Below are 12153 nucleotides of genomic sequence, written 5' to 3' on the forward strand. Positions count from 1 at the left end.
AGTGGATCATGTGATATGCGGAGCTCCGTCAGGCTGAGATTGACAGCTTGAGGTGGGACCCCTGCTCGGTCTTCCCTGTCCACTTCTCTTTGATTGTGATCTCATGCAGAAAAGCAGAAGGTTCAGTGGAGGTACAAAGCAGCGAAGACTGACGTGGATTCGCAGAGGTCAGGCTCCCTCTCTGCCTTCCCATATCCATTAACTAATGGCTTCTTACTTCAAATGTCTGTCACTGTTGCTGACAACATCCTGTCTGCAGTCACTCCAGATAAATGCAATAACAGATCCTAAGTGGCACTAGAGCGGTATATTTCAGGAAAGTTGTCATTTTCCCTCCTTGCGTGCGAGGAGCGATGTGTCAGCGTTTGATAGACAAACACTGACACATTGTAAATGCTCCTCATTCACAGCCACAAAGTCAGATATCAGTATTTATTTCCAATTGCCTGTGACAGACTGTGAAAGCTGTGCTAGCCTCTTCTTCCTCATCCTGTTTTCCGCTCCCTTGTTCTCTTCCTGTTGGCCGATGGTAAGATCAGTCAGTGAATAAACTATCACACTCTGGGGACAGCTGGTTTGTGTTTACAGTCTGGAGACTGGGGCGAGTGCACTGCGAGTATTGTCTAAACAATTTCGGTCGCTATATTCCCCCCCCAGCTCAGCGTTTCCAAGAGCCAGATTTGTGCCAGAGTGTCAGGACGAAAGAGAGAGAGTTTGTTTGGCTTGCAACGGCACGGTGTAGGGAGAAGAGAGGGGAAGTAGTCGAGAGCTTCTGACAAAGACCATATGGCTTCTGGGTGTGTGGTAATATAATCAGAATGTAAAACTGTGTGCCTCTGTGTGTATATGGTATCTGAATTGTGCTGTATACATCAGTATGAAACAACAGTCAGGCTTTAGTCGTGAGGAACGGACTGACCTTCACAGCTTTATATTCTTCGGCAGATTGTTGAATTACAGCGTTAATTACAACCACCTTTATATTTCATATTCTTTCTCTTGGAAAATAAGATTGCATTTTTAATAGAGATGCACAGTAATAATTGACCATTATGTGTGATAATAAGCCAGCAGGCACTGAAATAATAGAACTGCTGTAGGTTGAGCCACATGACAGACATAAAGCTGTCTTTGTTGGCCGTGTGTGTGTGTGTGTGTGTGTGTGTGTGTGTGTGTGTGTGTGTATGTGTGTGTGTGTGTGTGTGTGTGTGTGTGTGTGTGTGTGTGTGTGTTTTTTTTTCCACTTTTCTTTTTTGCTGCTTATCTTTAGTGAATAAGTGGATGATAAGAGAGAGAGATAAACAGATCACTAGAGTAAAACGGCAGCTGGTATCACGCCAGGCGTATTACACACCCATCAGTCCATCAGACGATACCGTCTCATTGTCATGGTTTGACTTACCTAGGCTTCAAAAGTGCTCCAAAAATACACATAATGACACAGTCGCAACTAATTTGGGTTAGTTACCAAAACTTCAACTTTTAGGAAAACATCATGGTTTGGGTTGAAATAAGTAAGGATGGGCATTTCAAACAGAAATACTGTTCGGAAATCACTCAAAACTATTCAACTATTCGATCCCTAAAAATAAAAATAAGCATCCCTAGAAACAAATAGTTATATGTAAGTAACATAACATACTTCCCAGAATTTACTCCACCTGCGTTACGTAAGTTGCATATGTTACGTTATGTACGTAACTTTATGTTATGTAAAAGAAATCCTCATTGACTTTTGCTTTCTCACGCTCTTGAACACTGGTCTCCCAATGTGAAAGTCCTGTGTTTGTTCCATCCAACCAACCCTAACCTCCTCCATGCTCGGACTTCATCACTCTTCATTCTTCGTCATATGACCTCCGTCACATGACCTCTTCGACCCTGGTCATGCATGCATGCACTTTTCACGCCTAGGCGAGACAAAATGTGACACTGACATGGTATCCCCTGGTGGACTGATGGGTTTATTGCACACTGGCTGGCCTGAGAGTCATATCAACAAATCAGAAGAACACTTTTGCGTGCAGTGTGCTTTTGGGTGCAATATGAGTGGCATTAAGCATATGCCTTGAGTATATTTCCATTAGATTTCCCCATTTTCTTCCGCCCCTCCAACCAAATCATGCTAAATATCACTGTGTTGTTAATGTATTCAGCTTTGGTTGTTGCCTTGGAGATGCTGTTTGGCTCGGCCCATTTCCCCTGACACAAAATCTTCCCCCCTCTATTTCCCGCTCAGTACTGAACTTCAGTGCTGGTTGCATTTCCCTGCATCCTCCGAGCAGTCATGCAGCCAGATTTGATCTATTTCCGATAAAAACTCTCTGTGCTTGCTGTGTCAAGTTACTCTGATGTCACACATGTCTTACTCACTCTTTCGCTAATCTCTAACATGGCAGAAGAAACTTGCCTGAAGGAGAAATAAACTGCACTGATGTGCTTTAGCGGCAGAAGTGTTTTTAACAACTGAAATTAATTAACAGTGAAAACCCCTCGTCAAGTCACAACTTGCAACAAACTGTGCTGTGACATAAACTGGGATATGTCTAGAGTGCTCTATATTTTACTTGTGAATTTGTCAGTGCAAAAGTATTAAGGGCTTACAGCTTGGTTGAGTAAGCTTGCTGTCACTGAGAGAAGAGGGATGGTTGTGCATTCCCTGAGATATTAGAGTTATCCATCCTCTTTCTGTCACTCCATAATGCCACAGTCACAAGCACCCAACAGCCGTATCGGTGCTCAGGGTTAATGCTCACTTCCTCGGGGGTCAAAGGTTATTTCTTTTTCTCTTCAACCTTACGTCAGTTTTCGTTTGCCAAAGCTTCCTGCCTGCTTTGTCCTGAGTATTTGCAGTATCATATCACCCGGTAACAGTTAAGTGTAATTCATTTAAAGTAAATAAATAAATAAACCCCAGTATGACGCTGACAGTCCCTTCAGGGTGTAAAAATGAAAAATGAACCCTCTCCCAGATGGTGCACGGTGTAATTGTGGTTTGATGACTGTTTGTTAGTGTTGGTGATTAAAATGCCAACTTTTTGGACTATCATTAAACTAATCAAAATTCTTATGGGCGTGACTAGAGGCAGACGTTTTACTGTATTTTATCACTGCCAACCATAATCAAACATATTCTGAATGAATACCAGACAGACAAATTACTGTGCAACTCAGTGTTTGATTTTAAACATGTTTGAAGCAGCATACTGCAGACAAACGGATCTTTTAATCAGTATTCACTTTTGTCTTTACAAAGTAAAATCAGCTTAAATGCTCAGCCTTTGCTGTTGCATCTGCTACATATGTACAGAGCTTCTTTCATTTCATTTACAGATTAACAGCTGATTATATAAATGGACACAATGATTTAAGATGTAAAAGATAAAGTTAGCTGTCACCATTTCAGTCCATTTTTGCAAGATCAAATTTCTTTTGTACTTACTTATATATCTTTTTGCTGCACAAAAGTGATGGCTTGTATTCTTTATAGTTAGGATTTGAAGGTATTCTATAATAAGCAGAGTACGCACAAAATTGTCAAAACAAAGAAGGTTGGCCAAACTTGATCCAGGGGCCCCAAATTGAGCTGCTGTATACTAAACAATCCAATTACTATGTAATATAATACTTAGAAATACATATGACTATGTAGTCAAGCTATATTCTGCATTATGTTAACTAAACTGGGTGAAATTGTTTTACTTTGAGAGATAAAGCTGAATATCAGCTGCATAGTAGTGAGCTGAGAGGCTGTTATAGAAAATGATATGGTGATAATCAAATATTGATTAAACATTACATTTTAAACTTGAGCAGTGAAGCACATCATGCATAAATAATGTGGCTCATAAAAAAGGACAATCGAATAAGACAATTTTGTGGAAAAATGTGAGCGATGGAGAACACCATCTGACAGTAGAGTTCTTCAGAGAAATTACACTACAGAGAAGCAGTGACAGACACTTGGAATCAGACGTGTGAGCAGCAGCAGAGCAGCAAACTGTTTGTGCAGGATTGTTACCCACCACAACCAAAGATCCTGGTATCTTCTCTAATAGACTGCAGATGTGGTAATTTATAACATCCAGAAAAATAAGGGACAAAGAGTGAGGGAGGGGGGGGGGTGTGGGGGGTGGGGGGGCGGAGTTTCTCACTGGAAAGCCAGATAATGAGATGAACAGTTCCAAGGCACTTACACACCATTCCTGTGCCTGCCTGGCTGTCAGTTCTGCATCCCTTATTTTCTGCCATTTTCGTCCCCCTCCTCTTCCTTCTGGTGCGCCTCTTCCGCTCTCTCCTGTGGGAATACTTTTCCGAACGTGCAGACAGGTTTGTGAAGGAGCTGTGGTTGTTGAAGCTGCTTCGTGAAAGCTTTGATGACCGGTAATGTGTTCCCCATCATGAAAATGTCATACACACAAGACTGTATATACAAATTGTGTGCATGTGTGTGAAGCAGACAGTAAAAGGAAGCTGTACCTGTTTTTTCCTGCTTATACTGCTCTACCCTTAAAAATGGAGTGCAATTTAAATTTTTAATTTCAATACTGCTCCGCATGTCTACAAAGCTAAAATGATTTGAATTAGCTTCATTTTTCAGTACCTGAAAAACCCTGCCAAACACTGCGTCTGATCTTGCCTTAAAGCCCCACACTGCAACTTTAACAGGCTGCAATTTTTTTTTTGCCTTTTATCTTTTGAACATCAGCAGCCTTTTGTGATGTTGACACTGCAGAATTCAAATAGGTAATTTCAATATTTTTCCAATTAACTGTGTTGCGATATGTGGATAGTAATAACTCATATTCACATTCTCTATTTGCCCAGCTGGGATCTTACCTTACAAACTAAATTCTTGTTTTCGTTCGGTGTCATCAAGGCCAATTTTCAGGGTCTCAGTTTTATTATGCAGTGCAGCGACAGTGTGATGAATGAGAGCCTTCTTCAACCTAGAAATCTAGTATCTACAAACACGATTACAGTATATTCTTACAGGTAGGGTCTCTATTCCATTCACTCTCTCAAATATATGAACATATTTTATCTTCAAATGATATAGAATATGAAAAGATAGAATATTTCATTAACCAAACTCTCTCTTTGCCAATAAAATCCCTCCTCTCTGTTTTGCCACCCTCACTCAAAATATGTTTTTATCTACGGAAAATTCCCTTTACTGTTTCACCCAAACTTCCCAAGGCTATTACAGAAATATAACAAAGAAGCACAAATACAGACAGCATGAGACGAGGCGCTGGGAGCTGAAGGGGAGGATAGAGCTGAGAGGTGAAGGCAAACCTAGAGACACAGAAGAGGAACTGAGATAATTAAAAGGATCTTGAGAGTGATATAGCCTTTAGCGCTGGGACTTCTTATCCATTTACACACATATAAATGCCCCTCCACACATACACACACACACACACACACACACACACACACACACACACACACACACACACACACATCCAAACCACTTATACCTGAAGATGTGTTGTATTTATATTTTTCATTCTACTTTTAAGACATAAATCTGTGTCTCCACCCCGCCCTGAATATTTAATACGAGTAATGCAAAGCACGTCAGGATTCAATTCATTTTCATAACAGCAATCTACTGGCAATTTATCACTACCAAGCATGACAAATATGCTATTACGCCTCTAAAATTAATTTTTGGGGGTTTAATATAACATGTTGTGTTTCTCGAGAACAATGCAAGAACACATATTTTAGGTTTTCATGTCAGGTTGAAATATGTGCACAATACTAATGAAACTGTTTCCTCCCTCCCTGCATCATTTCTGCTACAGGGACACACATACACATGACCAATGAACATTTACAGCTCATTTGTCAGATGATTTAGTGTCAGAGTAACTGTTTTTCACAGTTAAGACTGGTAGTTTTTTTTTTTTTATATACTGTGCGTAATAATTGGTCAGGTTCAAATTCAGTAGACCGAATTTACTTTTGTTAGGACAATCTTTTGGCACTGTGGTGCTTTCAGGGTCTTCTAATGATGACAGTACTGCCTGAGATCTCTGAGGTCAGAAGGACGAACAGCTGACTGTTGGCGTCAGTCAAAAAATGGAAGATGAGACAAATAGCACCTGTTATGCCAACGGAAATCTCTGTCTAACCACTTACAGCACAGCCTGCCTGTTTTAGGTTAAAGAGGTTGGGGAAATGCTCACCATGTCAAAATGACAAGAATCATAATTTCTTTGAATTAAAATGCTATTTTAATATTTTTGGTATTATACCAGTGCAATCTGTGGCAAAAGGGAACCAAACTGCCTTGTCATTGACCTATTGGGTCACAAAGCTGTAAAAACATATTCTATTGATTTTTCATTGGAGTCTTATATGTAGGCACAGTAATTGTCTTAATGTAATATTGCAATGTAAAATATAATGTACTGTTGCCAGTAAATGAGGATTGTCAGTTAAGTCTGCGATCAAATGTTGTTTGTGTTAATAAATGCACAAAGAGACTGAACAGAAAGGCAGCTGAGATGGAGATTTCTGTGAGGAAGCTTTGTTTTCGTGCCGACATGAAATAATGGCGCGGGACATTGATATCTGTGCAAAAGTGACAGGAGTAAAAGCAGCTTTGTAAGCTCTGTGCTTGATGGCCGCACCATTTCCTCGAGCCACATTATGTATAGTAGCCGATGAATGACAGGTGGGCTCTCTTTCCCTAATGCACAAATTGCCTCGGCTGCAGACTGCTAATGTGGTTTGCTTTTGACCGTAACTACACAAATATATTAACATTTTCCAGTGTGATAATTCATACCCACGAACATGTTTGTTTCTTTTGTGCCTTGGGCATTGATTGTACTTCAATGCCATTGCATCCAAAATGTCCTTCCAGTCTTATTCAACCATTGTTAGAGAAGAGAGTACCACCTAGATCAAGTCATCTTGGAGTATCTGTTGATAGAGAGACGGTTTGCTGGTGCTATTTGGTAGTTTGAGTATTTCATTGAGCTATAAAGTACATTTTGTCAGATCTCACCATGTATTCGTAAATTTTCACGGTCTGAATGTGTCTCATGGCACAACAGAGTCCGATTTTTTTTTTTATTATATCTGGCTAGTTTATTGACTGCAAAGAATCCTTCTCCTGGCAGGTTTCGCATCCTTTCATGAAAGATTCACAGGGCGACAAGAAGCACATATTTTTCCAGGCTCCATTCCCTATATGTTATCCCAGTGGCCTCCAAGCAGAGCTGGCTAATTATAGGCTCGCTGAATTCATTTGGTGTGAGTGAAGTAAGCCAGGATTCATAGCTGGACAGATAATTGGATTGATCGGGGTATTCAGAAAAATCTCCCGTCGTCTAATTTGCTGCTGCGGACATTTAAAATGGTGCAATAAGCTCAGAAAACGTGTACGTGTGTGTTTTAGTGTCCTTTTTTCTGTTGGTCAGCAGCATCACTGCTTGTTCATCATAGTTTGTGACACCTGTAAATAAATAGCACACCGGCTAACTCATGGTTCATGAAGAGCTCCAAATCCCTGCTGAGACAGCCATGATGAAAAACAAAGATTCCTGAACACATTGTTTACCCTTTTCTGTTTTATTGCTTGCTGTCATTTTTTTTTCTTCTTATGGGCTTTCACCAAATACGTGTATGTCACATGTGCCATGAGAAATGTCACTCGCTAAAGGTCTTGCACCAAAATGTCGACAGACAATAAAACCCACACATCCGCCCACCACAGACAGACACCCAGCTCTTTCGCCCACTCTTTACTTTTGAGTGAGAATCTTCTCAAGATGTGTGCTTGTGTAATTGACAGCCGGTTCACTAACTGTTTCCCCTCAGTAACAGATGTGTTTTTTTTGTTGTTGTTTTTTTTACACTAATAGCCATCGGACACCTGCACGTCTTGTCAGTTTTTTTCCTTGAGATTTGTTAACAGTATGTGCGGAGGAGACGGCGAGTGTGATGTAGGAGTGCTGTCAGTCTCATGTCTTGTATCCTCACCGTCACCCGTTCTCTCTCACTCACTCACACAATGTGCCATTTATAAATAGAATATGTTGAAGCCATGCAGGGTTGTTGTTGGCATGCATTTCTTTCAGCATGTGTACCTACAAAAGGAAAAAAAAAAAAAAAAAAAATCTTATCAGGACCAGAGATATTGTATCTGATTAAATTAGAGGTTTGCATGCATTTTTTTCATGCTTTTATTTTTGGAGCACATTTCATTAATATTCACTGTTTTGTCTCATTTTTTCTCCGCTTCTTGGTAGTTGTTCATTTCAAATGCACAGTTCCTGCATGTGTTACAATTTTAATAAGATGTTAGAAAAATAAACTCTAAAGTCTGAAGAATTCATGTGAGATACACTGCACATTGATAACAGGATCGTAAATATTTTTTGTCCGGGCACTCGTATTCTGTCTTCTTTTCTCAGAGTATTTTCTCTCTGGGTTTTTTGCTTGTTTGAGTAGAACTTGGCCTTGAGTCTGCCTCTCTCCACCCTCTCTATCTGCTGCTGCTCTGTTGGCATTGATTATCTCAGACCTGAGCTATCCTATGTGTGTGTGTGTGCGTGTGTGTGTGTGTGTGTGTGCGTGCGTGCGTGCGTGCGTGCGTGCGTGCGTGCGTGTGTGTGTGTGTGTGTGTGTGTGTGTGTGTGTGTGCACCATGGGTGTGTATGTGTTTCACCGTCTCCAGCTCTGCTGCATGCTGAGAAGGCAGATATCTCTAGAGGTTCTGTAATAGAGCGGATACTGTTGCCCGCCTCACATTGCCATGGGGGATGGAGTAAGCGTTGGATAGTGGGGAAGGATGGAGAAGAAATAGGGGAGAGGGCAAAGGATGAGAATATCCACCGTTTACTTGCAGATACGTATGAAATCCTATCTGTTTGATTAGCCCTTTGACTCCACGGTTCACACATTCTCCCAGTTTGAGCTAATTTAATTGTGTTTCTTCAGGAGATAGTATGCAGAATGTACGATGTCGAGCTGAACGGGGTCAGTGGAAGGTTCGCAGCCACTTCAGACTTCATCAGTTTCAACTATATAATATTGAATTAAAGAGGCAGTTGACCCAAATCAGAACAATACAGATGCTCGTGTTCATTGTGATATCTATCTGTGCAGATAGTTGAGGTATTTTTTTTTTTTTTTTTTAAACATATTTAAAATGTCCATCTCTGAATACCAGTACAGAAAAATGTTTTGTATATTTAAAATTTTAGTGAAATAATCATTAAACAGTATGATTTTAGAAGGTTCACTTGCTCTAGAAAGATAAGTTGCTCTTGAATTTTGTGTAATTTTTCAATGCTGTGTGTGCCTCAAACTAAATTCTGTTTTCCTCCATTTCCCTGGGGTAGTAGAATAAATCATCAGTCAGATATCTCTGAACCTGAGATCCAGTAAAGTTAAATAAGTAACTTTTTGTCATTTTAGGGACCTTCCATTTCATGAAAAAGAAAATGCAAAACTAGGCAGGGGTGGTTATTGATGTCAGAGAAATGTCCTTTTTGCACTACTTTGTTTACAATGTTTGCAAGTTACTGAAAATTATTTGTTAATTACCATTACCAGTTTCTTCTTCCAATAGAAATGGAATTACTTTACCGGGTGCTACATACAAAAAGCAATTAGTTGCATGTGAATGAAACTTTTGTGTTACTTTCAAATAGTACACAAATAGCTATATTATTTTAGTGCTGCCTGCCTGCTTTCTCTCGATGGTTTTCTGCTGGTCTCTTGTCTGGTTTGCTTTCAGAGGGGATGGTGGACCATCCCGACAGGTTGGTCCTCTGCAAACCTCACTGTTGGAGGAGGGAGGGGGCCTTGGCCTTTGGCCTCCTGTTGTTCTCACCATGACTTGCATGCAGTTCTCCTGAGGCACTCTATATCTGCCAACGCTTGGGCCTTTTGTCATCCTTGCCTGTGTCTACTAACTCCCTATATGAATTGAGAACAGACACATAATAGTAATAGATAGAAATGCTTCCACTGTCAGTATGTACTGTATGTGTAGTAAAGAACAGAAGCACTGCTCGATGACTCCGCTACCAAATTGCTTCTGGGAGGCAGAAGTGAAAGAAGCTTCACACTCTCATGCACACACAGCGGGGAATGTGCTGTACATTGTTTATAGTATACACCGTCTGCCATGTTTAATAGCCCACCCTGCCAACTCCTATTTGGTTTCTGAACAGAACGACAAGCTCACAAACACCAGGATTTTAACAGCCCCTGCATGTTAGACTTTATGCTTCAGTGGATGCCATTAAACATGGGCTACCTTCAGCAGACACCTGCTGGGTCTAATCAAGGGTTTCATTCCCAGTGAAGCTCACTGTTCCTTGCCTTGTAAATTACTGTAAGACTACCATCAAGGTATGTTGACCTCACACTTTTCATTCAAACCCCCAAGCAGTTGCATAGCCATATCAAGCAGAGCGGAAGAAAACTGTGCATCCAACAACAAACCAATTAATTTGGACACATGCTGCCATATGAGACAGTAAATGGAAATTAAGAAAATAAAAGTCAACCACAACGAGACGAGAAACCTTGGCACGATGTGGAACTCGGTGGTTTGTCGTGTGGGAGTGTGCGACTAAAGCATAAATGACATTTAACATTGACTTTGACCCAACGGTGATTCTCTCCTCTATGTGTCATTTTTCTCCCTGCAGCCAGCACAGACACATAAAAGAAATGTTCTCTTCGCAGACTGTGAAGGACATCACTTCATTTGAGTCCACAATGCCAACAATGTCTTCCCAGAAAAGGTTATCCCTATCCCTAACTGCTCTCTTTCTCATTTCTTTCTATTTGGATCCAGACAGTGCTGAGTCTACTAAGAAGGAGACAGCTGGAGGGATTACAGAGAGCTAATTATAAGATATCTCTCTATAATTGCAGCGGATTACGCTATTATTCATACAAAGCTTAGCTGCATAAAATGCTTTAACCACCATCACATTACGTAGCATATACTGCTATGTATTATTCACTATTTATACAGCTGAAACTAAATACCGCATTTTAGTTCAAATAGCCTCTGCAAGGGTAAAGAATAACCTAACCTTATTACCCTATTATGGCTCTTTTCTCAGTCTGTAACACATCACTGATGACTCAATTAAGCCCATGCATTGAGGGTATTGTTGGACAGAAATGAGGAAATGGCATGGTCCATTCAGGTAGCAGATCAATCAGTGAAAATAATTCTAGGAGGGCTGCATGATTTGACTTCTGGCCTTAAAATGACAAAAGACACTGGCAGTGGAGGAAAACCATTCGAGCAAACACCAGAGCTTCACTGGTCTGAGCAAGACATCCTGTTTTCTCCTCCCCCACCCTGCATGGATGTAATGATATTAGAGGTGCATATAAAGCTGTAAGTAAATTACTATTTTGATAGGTAATCCTGGAAATCAGCTTTCTCCTTTTTATTAATTAGCATTAAAAAGCACTTAAACACTGAAAAATGACAGAGGTTGACCAGATCAATGGTTAACAGCACAAGACAAATTGCAGCTGGTAGGTTTTATCGTGAAGTCACATTTGAATTTAGTCCAATGATTTTACTTTTACTTCATACTGAATCCAGATGTGATTTTGTGTTGATGATCTATGAGCCTCACAACTGCCACATGAGAGTGTAAAAGATACCCCCGTGCTGAGTTACACAAGACGTATGTCGAATAATTGTTCAAGCTCCAGTTCTAGTACAACTGTGAGGACATCATGATCGAACAATCAAGCTATAAACATTTGTGATGTGATAGCACATGTACACTGTACACAGTTTCAAGTGTGTCGTGGTCATAGAGGTACATAAAAAATGAACTTAGTCTCTGGGTCTAATAAATTAAGCCAATGTGGAAGAAGTGCAATACTTCTGAGGGCCACTAGGGGCTGGCTCGATTCAACTTCCGTTCAAAAAGCATCTACTTTTCTCATGCTATACTAAATCCACACATTTTTTTTTACAAGTCATTATGGTGTAATTTGCGAAATTCATTCCTTCTGATCAATGTTCTGGTGGTCCTTCTTAAAATATATCTATAATAAATAAGATTTTAGGCCTCAAAGACAAATGTTTGGGAGTGTACCTGGTTTGATTGACAGGCCTGTGGTGCAGTCAGGTGATGCTTT

The 12153-nt window shown here is 40.3% G+C and overlaps 1 protein-coding gene across 4 annotated transcripts in view; it reads left to right on the plus strand.

Annotated features, from left to right (window-relative positions):
* LOC138196608 (roundabout homolog 1-like) overlaps positions 1-12153 on the plus strand; it is a 92962-nt gene that overhangs the window by 36458 nt on the left and 44351 nt on the right. The window contains exon 1 of one of the 4 annotated variants that reach the window (XM_069146837.1): positions 9077-9138. The exons of the other annotated variants lie outside the window; for them this stretch is intronic. The gene's annotated coding sequence lies outside the window, so the exon portion shown is untranslated. Of the gene's footprint in view, positions 1-9076; positions 9139-12153 lie in introns of those variants that run through there. 4 annotated transcript variants of the gene reach the window in all.

The sequence above is a fragment of the Embiotoca jacksoni genome, unplaced genomic scaffold (genome assembly GCF_022577435.1).
Source record: "Embiotoca jacksoni isolate LCO1_2020_lvr unplaced genomic scaffold, fEmbJac1.0.p SCAF_13, whole genome shotgun sequence".
Taxonomy (NCBI): domain Eukaryota; kingdom Metazoa; phylum Chordata; class Actinopteri; family Embiotocidae; genus Embiotoca; species Embiotoca jacksoni.